Source organism: Cyprinus carpio, chromosome B24 (assembly GCF_018340385.1).
Source record: "Cyprinus carpio isolate SPL01 chromosome B24, ASM1834038v1, whole genome shotgun sequence".
Lineage (NCBI taxonomy): Eukaryota > Metazoa > Chordata > Actinopteri > Cypriniformes > Cyprinidae > Cyprinus > Cyprinus carpio.
The window spans coordinates 12,351,234-12,363,418 of NC_056620.1; the positions used below are offsets into that span (position 1 = coordinate 12,351,234).

The 12,185-nt window shown below is 34.0% G+C and overlaps 1 protein-coding gene across 3 annotated transcripts in view; it reads left to right on the forward strand.

Moving 5' to 3' along the window:
- The first annotated feature begins 450 nt into the window (after positions 1-450).
- The window catches only part of tpk1 (thiamin pyrophosphokinase 1), an 85,564-nt gene continuing 73,829 nt past the window's right edge, over positions 451-12,185 (forward strand). For 2 of the 3 annotated variants that reach the window (XM_019071395.2, XM_042751643.1), the window contains exon 1: positions 11,489-11,613. The gene's annotated coding sequence lies outside the window, so the exon portion shown is untranslated. Of the gene's footprint in view, positions 533-11,488; positions 11,614-12,185 lie in introns of those variants that run through there. The other variant, XM_042751642.1, reaches the window with a different exon arrangement.

Sequence of the window (12,185 nt, forward strand, 5' to 3'; positions counted from 1 at the left end):
TAGCAACTTTTATCAGCAAATGCAACTGACAGGATGATGCGTCTGTTCTCTAACACATGCCGGGTCACACGTTTCGAAATGCCAAAACACATACATCTTGTGATCTGATTTATTATGTGTGACAAGCACACTTGATACCAGATAAAATTTCTCATCTGATATGATGTAAACTAAGGGGTCTGGGTTTGGCTGGTTAGCATAGCCTAGTAGTTAGCCCATGCTGATAGACGTCATAACTTATTTGGCTGCCAAAAAAGCATTTTTCATCAATAGCAGCAATTTGATGGTAAATTCTGGCTGTATATTCTACTGAAACAAACATGTTTGTAAGCAAGATCAAACATATACAGTATATTTCATTGGATCACCAGCCAATCAGCATTGTCTTGACATCATTTTTTTAGTCCCATGGCTGAGGTAACAAGCTCAAAAACACCCGGCGGCAGAACTGAGCACCCATGAGCATCTTTACTTCCGGGGGGTCCCACAACAGCTGAACATCTGTCATAGACATGGATGGGAATGCTAACAGGTATTATATATACCCTTGTGGTTAAATATCTTTTCTGGTGAGGATGATGCATGAACTATCTCTAAATTGTGCCCTTGAGTAAAGCACTTAACCCCAGGTTGTTTTAGAGGAACTGTTTGCATTGTAGATCCCAAGTTACTTGAGAGTAAAATAGATAAAAGGCTTCATAATTATTGTGGGGAAACAAATTTACTGTTTTTTGGTCCACTTCAAATTGAAGAGAGGAGCAATGCGTTTGTACCTTTATTGGACAACCTTCCTTGTTATTCCACTGAAGATGCCCAGCGTCCATTTGAAAGAGAAAAGTGTTTAAAAAGAGCTTCATAATGAGATTTTTTTAGCCTCAGGCCATGAGCTATTGGCTTATCAGTGGCAATCAGCAAAAGCTGATGCATTACTGTAATTTCCTTTGATCTGCAGTGAATTTGATCATACAAGCACTATAAATCTCTGGGAAGCAGCAGAGAAGCAGCCTGGGTTGTAATCATGCCTTTTTGATGACCTTCTATTGTGTAACGAGTAGGAAGAGAAATGGAGATGAATGGCCACAGTATGTTATTCATATATATGACTGTGTTATTTACAGAGCCCTGGTGGGGAGGGGATCTCCAATAATGCAAGGAAAGTAACGTATTAAACTTAATGTATTCCAGATGAAATCATGCTGTGACATTATAGAAATATTTCCTTTAGGAACTGAAATGATTGTGGATATCTCACCAAGGCAACCTGACAAAGTACATCTGCTTTAAAAGGAGAGTTCACATACAAATTAACATTCTGCCTTCCTTTAGACAGGGAACGCTGCAAGGTTGTCTCGAAGTTATGAACAAACATTACTTTTTTTAGAATGTTCATTCAATTTGTTTTTGTCTTTAATAAGCACAAAATGCTATTTATACATCATTCATGGAACATTTTTCTGAAACTAAACAGTCCAATAAACTAAAACCAAACATAACACTTATTAAGACTGTGTACAATCTATTTCTGATGAGCTTTCAAAGAGCTTTGATAGACTGCGGCGCTCACAGTTTTTAAACCAAATGTCATTTCACTGTAAAACAGTTTGCCAAGAGGCCTACAGTACATATTAATTCAAAAGAGAAAGACATTTCATTTCTAGGAGCTAGCTGTACTCTGGCTTCTAATGGCAAGTTTATTGCAGTAAATAGATGGCAGCCGAATGTAACTGCTTAATTTAAGTGAGTTCTTATAATACACTGAAAGTTCCTCATGAATGAGAGAGAGTTAAACATTAAGAGCGATTTAAATGCAAGTTAAACGCGCAATACACATTGTTTTGGGTAATTGCTTGTATGTCTGCAGCTCACCGTGGGAACACTATGGGCAGCCCAGTGCTGTACGGCTCTGTCGACATGTGTGGGTAATTATAAGGTAGCTCAGTCTGCGTTGTGACAGACCCATAATGATTGAGTCAGACAACTTTTAGTGGAACTGCAGGCAGACTGATTGCCTGTTCCCTTTCCATCAGAGATCAGTTAGGAAAAGACCTGCCAAATAGCCAGTCGCAGTTGTCTCAGAATGAACTCGGAGCCAGGATGTTATCATTAGCTAAATCTCTTTTGCAGTACAAATTAAATATATCAGCATAACAATTTGATAAAGTTAAATTGGAAAAGTTGCAGTAGTATTCAAAAGTTTGGGGTTTGTTAGAACATCTTATTTGATAAAATATATATATATATATATATATATATATATATATATATATAAATAATCAGTAAAGTAATACTGTGAAATATTATTACAATTTAAAAGAATCTATTTTAATATATAATAACGTAATTAATTCCTTTAATGGCAAAGCTGAATTTTCATCAGCCTTCAGTGTCACATGATCCTTCAGAAATCATTCTAATATGCCGATTTGTTGTTAAGAAAAAAAAAACATTTATTATTATTATCAGTGTTGAGAACAGTATGTATGCGTGTGTGTGTGTGTGTGTGTGTGTGTGTGTGTATGTGTTGTGTGTATGTGTGTATATATATATATATATATATATATATATATATATCGCATATATATAGGTAATATATAGAGGCTTATATATAATACTTATTTTTTTATTCATATACACTTTTTTTAACGTCAGAATTTCTTAGTATTTGGTTTCTCACACTGTTTCTTTCATTTGGTTATTTGATTAGTGACATAGAAATAGTATTGGATCTTAAATATTTCGTTTTTGTTTTATGTCATAATATTTCCTTATACTTTCAGATTTTGATCACCCAAGTGTCTGGATAAGCATTTATGAAAGTATAAAAATACATGGATAATATGCTGAATAGCTTTTACCTCTCTGTTGTTAAACATTCAGCTGTATTCATACTTATTCATGACTCAAAATGAGAAAAATTCTAATGGGCTATTGAAGACATTTTATGTGGTAATTCATCATGCTGTGCAAATACAATATGAAAAATGCATTTTGTGAGTCGCTGAGGTTCTGAAGATGAGAAAGTCATTTCAGTTTACACATTCCCTGTGTACTGGATACAGCCAAACACTAAACATGCCAAAAAAATTAGGGTTTTATAAAACACATTCTGTTTGCAAATGCATAGGGGGTTGGTTTTCATATTTTTATCTTGAATTCTCCATGAGCATCCAGTCATAATGTTGTTTACTTTGCTCTAATGCATTAAGCATCCTTAAGTTTTGTGCCTTAGAACTTTAGTGTTTCTGTAGTTACATTTTATAAAGAAGAAAAAGATTCATAGAAACAAAAAGTGACAAAATACGAAGGAGAACAAACTTCAGTTTCTTAATAAATATATAAAATATCACAGTGTGACAATGACATGAGAGAATGTTACTGTTCTTTGCTCCGGCATCCTTCACCAACACACCCAGTCATCTTTGCTCTTTAAAAACATGGAGATTTCAGCATATTGAACTCAGCCAGTCGTCCTGTTTAGTATTCTGTTCTCAAACTGAGCCGAGCATATGTAGCTTAACTTGACCTGCCAACACAGATTCTATGGTTGAGAGAGCACAGGACCTGCTACCAGACAAAGTTATTTTTAGGATCCTCTCAGCATTCTGCTATAGTAGACAAACCATAGAAGTTTTAAATATGAAAAGTATTTAAATAGGTGTCTCTTTTGTCTCATTATAATACATAATATCTGAGAGAGAATGCAAAGGAAATTAAAAGTGAAGTATAGCCCCTTATTTTTCAATATATTTAAATTCATGTCTTTGTTAATGCTATCAGTTGTATTAGCCTCATAAATGCTGCATAAGCTGAGCCTTATTTGACAGCAGACTGTATGACCTTCATATCATCTGAGTTCACATTGTCCGGTGACCCTTCGTTACTCATTGTCAGAATGAAAATATTTTCCTAGAAAGTAATGGAGCTTCATGTATTATGTATAAATTTCTTAACTACCCTTTCGTTTCTTTTCTTCTATATGTACATGTTGTTCCTTTCAAATGACAAATCTCATAAATGGACTCAAGCCACGAAGCATGAATCCTCAGATAATTGTTCAACACCCAAATGCTAATTTCATGTCTTTAATGCACAAATGAGTCAGAAATGTGAAGAAATAGTATTTTTACCTAGTCAGATATAATTTAAAAATAACATGAAAAAATATAAAAATTTATTTACCATATAAAAAAAAAACATAATAACTTCCTACTTGTTATTGTATATTATTGTTCTCCCAAAAATGAAAATTTGCTGCAAATTTACTCACACTCAGGACATCTGAAACATATATTGTTTCTTCATCTTAACCGATTTTATGATTAAAAACATCACAAGTATTCTACTGTGCATGGCTCCAGGCCATCAATGAATGTCTTGTGAAGTGAAGACATGTTTGTATGTAACTTCAAACCTTTGATTCATTTAAGAAATATAAAAAGTTGGTTTTCATATATCAGCAAAATATAATAACTTTCTATGCCTCTGCAACAAATTCTGCAACCAAAGCCATGTGGCGGAAAACCAATATCAATAAAATATACCAATTTTTACAAAATTTACTCACAAATCAATCCAATCCCACCTATATTATTTCTTATTATACTATTACAGTATTCCGTATCTGATAATATTCTGTCACCTTTAAATATTAGAGAAGTTAAATGCTGTCAATTTCCTTTTTTTATTTTTTTTTTAACGTTTGTGTTCTGTTTAGAAATTTAGAGGTCATTTTAGCTTTAAAATAACATTTAAAATTGCATGACTTTTCTCAGTCTCATAGAGCTGATTATAAACAAAATGTCAACTTAATAACACGCTTCAACTGTCCTCCATAAAATGTTAAATTATTTGTGTTTAGGGTCTTAGTGACCCCAGATATAATGCATGAATGAACACGCCTGATGGACTTTAAACATAAAAACCATAGTCAATCTCAAGGGTCAAAAACCATACTGCTGAGAAGGATGATGATGATGATTATTTTTTTAAGGGATTGTTTAATTGATAAGGTTCCCATTTTGTTGAATATATCTACTGTAGCACAATGCATGTTAAAGAAGCATTTCATAGTCGTCACAGAAGGTGTTTGATGCATTGCCGTTACAGTATGAGACCGTCTCTGCTGTGACACAAAATCGTTTTTGATACAAAAATAGAGAGAATTTAAATTACTGTGAAGATGATCACAAATTTACCATAAAATGGTATTTTAAAAAAAAATTCAGGTCTACTTATTCCAATAGCGAACATTCTGAGAGTTCAGTGTTTCATCTACACATTTCAGTCTCCTCAGATACTTCAATCTGTGTGTGTTCCGATTCAGTAATATCAGTTACTCGCAGGCGGGATCCATTAAAACATGTCTGATGCAGAATCACTGTGGCAGCCTAAGAGGCACTATAAGAGTTATTGACCTACTGAGAGCTTGTGGTTATGAAAATTGCACTCCGAGGTTCTCAGACTTGCTCACATTTATATTAATGTTTATGAGTTTCTATTTTTAAGATTTGATAAATATTAATAAAAATTATATTTCTCAAAGATGATCAGCATTTTGGCTCCTCTGGGCGATGATCTGAACCGTTTCATCCTCCAAAGCGCAGTGGGTTGTGTGTAATATCAGCCATTAGTGTGTGCACGGATCAATACTTTGGATAATTAAATTCACTCCAAACTATTCCAAAAAGAAAAACATCCAGGAAATTATGGAATACTCTTTTCAAAAACTTTGTTTTGAATGAGTAGTATGCTCAATGGGAAGCAAGGGCAATCACTTGTTTTTATTCCTGAATGAATCAGTGTTTATAACAAAATGATTCAGTTATTCACAAAATGAATTCAATGCTTCAATGAAGATGGTTGTTTTGTTCCAGAATTAGCTGTATCCAAAATCCCATAATCCTTAAGTAGGTACTTCTTTTCACAACCACTAAAAAAGTATGCTCTGTATATACGCATGTGTGTAATCTGGACATACTACATCTGCCACATGCCATTGTCATGTGACCTACCAGCATCAGTTGCATTTCTTCCCTGCCATTTACAGATCCTCTCCTGTGGCCTCATGGGATAGTAAAGTGTCCATCGGATGCACACTTCAGAATCTCACCAGAAGTAGTAAGTCATGCAGGAACTTTTCACCAACTGATTTATGAATACTGTGAATTAGCGCATACTGCTCTTTTCACATACTGTTCACCAATAGGGAAGTATGCAATTTCAGATGCAGCTAGTATTTTAAACGAAACCGTTTACTAAATTATTATGAATCAGTGTTTTGAAAGAATTGGTTGACTGAATGATTCACTAATAAAGACAGTCAATTGCTGGCATAACGACATGATAGATGCTGCATGTCCTGATATTAATTGTAATTGAAAATTACATGTGAATGCATTATAAGAGCAAAATATTAGAACAACAAATATCATTTTTGAGGTTTGCCCTGCATTAAAGCACAAGACAGCAGATATTGAACATGTATGTGCAAAAGTGACAGAAGGTGAAAGAAAAGCAATGTTCCAAATGAAATATTTTTTTCTAAAACATGTCATTCTCACATTTGTTATTCATACCTAAAATAATTTCACATCTCTTTGTCTGCACTTTAAATTTACTTTGCCACAGAGTTGTTCCGCTTAATACACATTTTCCTTGTACATTTGATTTACCCCATGAATATTCCCTCTCATTTTGCATTGCTGTAAAAGTTTCATATAGTTTGTCTGGCAAAACTTTTATCTCAAAACAGTTTCGGGAGGCAGAGGTTAACCTCAGCTAACAGAGCCTTAAGCGCTGTTATGAATACATTAATCAAATGCATAAGAGCTTGACTCACGTGGTTTTAGTTTATTTGCTGGTCATATATTGCTGATATGCACAATCATTCATTATGACTTTCGAATAAATTAGATAGTAATGCTAAACAAACATGTCATGCTAAACCCGTAAGAACTTTAATCATATCCTGGTATCATTAATATTTAATTTTTACAGAACAGTAATGTGAAACACCATTGCTTCTTAAAGACTTTGCATGTATACATCTGAGAAACACATAAAAAGATCTTTTCTGAATCAGCTCAGGGATAAATACTCTGAGAAAAAAAAAATATAGATGAAATTTCAAGTGACAGCTGAGAGCTTTTACTAAATCATTAAATGGGGAAGACTGAGATGAAATATTGTTTATATTTCTCGGAGAGTTTGTGGCCAGTCTACAAATAGGCTGAAATGACTTTATTGCTGAGGCTTTTCACAATATGTGCGGTGAAATTGGTGGCCTTATCCTCACTGTGTGTTTTGTTTACATTGATTGTGTTTCAGGTCACTTCAGTAACAAGCTCAAAAAATATTTGCCCCGTAGTTAAATATTTGAAACTGCATTTATGGGGTTCAGCTGGACTCAACACAACCAGCTCTCATATAAAACAAGTTTACCTGAAAATTCACGTGGAAGAGAATATGGAGAGAAATGACACCATGCAGAAAAAATTAAATTATTATTATTATTATTATTTTATTTTTTTGACAACACTTATTCTGCATGACCACTATTTTAGAACCCTTAACCCAGCCCTATACCTAAACTTAAAAACTACTTTACCAACTATTTATAAGCAGCTAATAAGGAGTTTATTGAGGCACACATTCTAGTTAATGGTGAGAATTGGTCTCTAAACTAAAGTGACCAATTTTTTTTTTAATTATTTAATTTGAAAAAAGTAGAAAGTAAAAAGATTGAAAAAGTAAAAAGACTGAAACAGTATTTTTGTAGTCCAGTCATCTTTGTTTTATTTACAACTTGAAAAAAAAAACTTTTACAGTGTAACTGCTCAGCTTTTCAACCACCATGTTCTTAATTATCCAGTGCACAATTCCTGAATATCTTGAAAATATAAATTTTATTGCATGCTGTCAGTTTGCAAAATAAACATTTACTTAAGTTAGAACTATAATTTTCATTGCACAGTAAAGAAATACAGAACCAGAATGGATCCAGAAATATATTTGAGTGATTTTAACAGCATACCTTCATATACTTTATTTAATGTATTACTCTAGTAAATTAACATTTGGTTATTTCTTGATTTAATGCTGTATGACAGAGAAAAGAAACATAGGAATTCACCTTAACTTTTTTTTTTAAGATTAAACAAATAATTTTCTGTGTTTTAAACGCATAATTCAGTTGCATGTTTTAAGCTAATTTAAAATTTAATTAAAATTTAAAATGTAATTTATTAAAGGAACCTCATGCAAAAATTGTAAAAGCTGCAAAAAATATCTGTTTTTTTTATAGCTTTTTTATTAGCCTTTTATCTTATTCTGATGCTTGTTCGACAAAGTTATGCTTTTATCTTCATTGTAATTAGCTTTATCTGGAAGGCATTGCCCAGAGGAACCAATGGCAAATTGAGGCCAGGTTTTGAAGATAAAGGATTTGATGTTATCATCCATCAAAACACAAACATGTGGTACATGCAACACAGAATGACATGTAAAATTCACGCACAGAATTCAGATAAGTAAATAGTCAAAAATGGCCAAATTACATCTCCCAATGGCCAGTGCAGTTGATTGGGCATTGTCATATAGTTTCCAGAGGCTAGTGTTAAAAAAGTTAGAAGGGCTTGTCAATGATACTGCACTTTTACAATTCTTCCAAAAGTGAGAAATGAACTTGAACGTTCCGGTTTCTCAATCAAGTATTAGAGACGCACACACAAAAAAAAACTCCTCTTATTGGATTTCTGCAACTCCAATAATCTGGTTATGTTTATCTGTTTCTTGCCAGGCAGGACGTATCACTGTGTTCGAAATGGCAGGCGACTCCGAGGATACAAGCTTGTGCTTTTCTTACTGGCTTGTCTCAGGAAATCGGCCTTATCAGTCTTGCCCAAGCTGCAATACAGCAGAATAATTTTACAGCTGGCTGAGAAAGCCTTGGCGACCCTGGATTGTGTGCTGTGCAGGCAAAATTTAACCTTGGTGTCCCTTATCAAATTAGAACTGCCTTTTGTTTACCACCAGCTGACAGAAAGCTATATTTGTGACGGGCCTTTTTCTCTGAGTGAGGCCAAGTGGCAGCAGAGACGCTGATGGATAATTTATGATTTATGTATGTGTGCAAACGCACCGCTATTTGTACAGTGCTGACATGAAACCAGGCTCTAGAGACCATGAGAATATGTTTGATAAATAAAGTATGTTATACTAAAGGTATGAGCGCTATATGCTGGTGATTTTTTGATCACTGACAGATCAGCACCATTCTGATAGTGTGCAGACGTGTATCAGTCTTGTATGAGTTGCAGAGGTGTAAAATACTTGAGTAATTTTACTTGATTACTTTACTTAAGTATTATTTTGTGGGATTTGTACTTTATTCAAGTACAGTTTAAACTGGTTACTTGTACTTTTACTTGATTACATTTCTGGAGAAAAAAAATCAGCACATTTTACTCCTTACAATTTTATTTCATCTTAAAAAGTACATTACATTTTTATTTTATCTTATGCACAATAAACATGGTAAACAGAAGTTCAAATGTGCATGCTTGACATGAGAACCAGTGATCATTGTTTTCACACATCAAGCACATTTTGATGTTAAATAAATTGTAATTTATGTTTAGTGATGTTCTTACCAGGTAGTGGATATTATGTCATTATATGACACATTGAGTAGCAATTAAGACCGTCAGTATTTTTTAAATCTTAATAATTATTATATGATTTGCTTATAATTAATCTAATTAGTCACAAATAATTATTTATAAATATTATTAAAAAAAAATCTAAATACCTCAAATAAACAATTAAAAGTATAATTATCCTTAGACAGTGATGTTGAATAGACAACACAAAAAAAGTGGCCTTTCAGAATGTTAATGTTGTACAGTTTGTTTTAATTCTAAGACTCTCCTCATTAATGCAACACATTCTTGTATTCTGTCTGAGTATGTTTTAGCCTCTGCATCACATCTTGCTATTCAAAGGAATAGTTCACCCCAAAAATGAAAATTCTCTTATCATTTACTCACCCTCATGTCATCCCAGATGTTTATGACTTTCTTTCTTCAGATGAACAGGAAAGGATTTTTAGTCTGTATAATGCAAGGGGAGAGGACCACTTCAGAAATCACACAAAGAGAACATGATGGTCAAGTTTAAAAATATTGGTACAGTATTTGTATTTTTTTTGCATTTATCCTTTCACTTAAGAACACACTGATTCATCAACAGGGGTTGTATGAGTTATTGTCTGTCATATTCATTTTTGGACGATGGTGAAAAACCTTCCATCTCCAGGCTCAGTAAAACTCCTCAATGGGGTTGAGGAAAGGGGAATAAGGGGCACGGAAAAGAGACATCATTCTCGAATGGGTGTCAAACCAGGCTCTGACTGCTCTGGGAATGGTGGAACGCAAGTGGACTCCCACCTGTCCCCTTTCTCTGGCACCAGTCTTTGGTGCAGATCTTCTAAAATCTCACATTTATGCAGGAGTGCACTTTTCATTACATTTACATTTACATTTACGTTAAGTCATTTAGCAGACACTTTTATCCAAAGCGACTTACAAAATGAGGACAATGGAAGCAATCAAAATCAAGAAAAGACCAAGTGCTATAACAAGTCTCAGTTTGCTTACAGTAACACAGTACACAAAGCACTTTTTTACTGTAAATTATATAATAAATAAAAAGAAAACAAATAGATAGAATACAAAAAGATTAGAAAAGATAGTGTTAGTCATATTTGTGTTTCGATTCACAATATATACTTTGACTTTAGCCTATAAGTTAGTTTTAGAAAATTATGTTATCTGATCTGACATACAGTAAAATTACATTGTTTTGGTCTTGGTTGAGCTTGTGTGTAAAAGAAGTTCAAGCATTTTACATTTGTGTTAACTGTATGCATTTTGTGTCAAAGCAACAAGAAATGTGTTTATTGCATAGTCTACACAGATGGATGTTGGGCTAACTATGTTAAGAATTTAGGAAAATTGTTAAAAGTATTGAAAAAAAATTGTCATAACGATTTTAAAAAACTGTAAACTAAGAGAGATGGTTGTGTGTGTGTGTGTGTGTGTGTGTGTGTGTGTGTGTGTGTGTGTGTGTGTGTGTGTGTGTGTGTGTTCCACTGTGCTGCATTTTAAATGTTGTGACAATAGTATGTGTATGTGTTTGACCTGTACATTTTGTTTAGTTTTTTCCCTATTAACAATTTAAAGTTGTACTTTTTTACTTTTACTGAAGTATGTTTTTGGCCAGATACTTGTACTTTTAATTGAGTAGATCTATCTATCTATCTATCTATCTATCTATCTATCTATCTATCTATCTATCTATCTATCTATCTATCTATCTATCTATCTGTCTGTCCGTCTTTCCGTCTGTCCATCTGTCTGAATGCTGATCATTCTCTCTCTGTATACTGTATGTTGGATGTCGACCTGAATGGAATCAGTGCAGGTGTACAGTGCACCTCTAGATGTCGCTGTGACAAACGTCACACGATTTTCTGGCGCTGAAGCGCTTGTCTTCGGCACTCGTTGACTGTACACAAATGTGGACTGTACCCATGCTGCTGGATATCCATTCAGAGTGAGTACACTGGAAATTCAGTCTGTGTCTGTCTAGCGAGCTGACTACCTAGACAGAGTTTTGGAGTGTTATATCTGCATTCGGTGCCCAAAACATTGTCAAAACGAACGCCGAGCGCGCATACTTTACGCTGCCTAAAATGCTGTCTAGATAGCCGCTATGTAGGTTTTGTAACACAGTCAAATGTTAAGTGTTCAGTAAGTTGTCGAGGTGGGTTCGCCGCACAGTAGCTGTATTTTGATGTTATTTTTTTTAGCTTAACATAACTTTTATGAACGAATTATTTGTCATTGTTCATTTGTGTAGTCTTTGTGATAAAATAATATCTCTAGAAGTTTACTTTGAAATATTAGAATGTGAAATTCGGCCTGCGAAAGTTTATGAAGCTGCTGAACATTTAAGTGAAATCGTGCCAGAGCTGAAACCTGTAGATAAGGATGTTTGACTTTCATTAAAAATACATTCTGTCTCTGAAGAAGCACTCGCTGTGTGTTTTACTTCTGCACATAATGAGGGAGTTATTAAAGTTTGCAAACTGTAATTTGGGCACTCAACCTGAGAATGATCTCTGG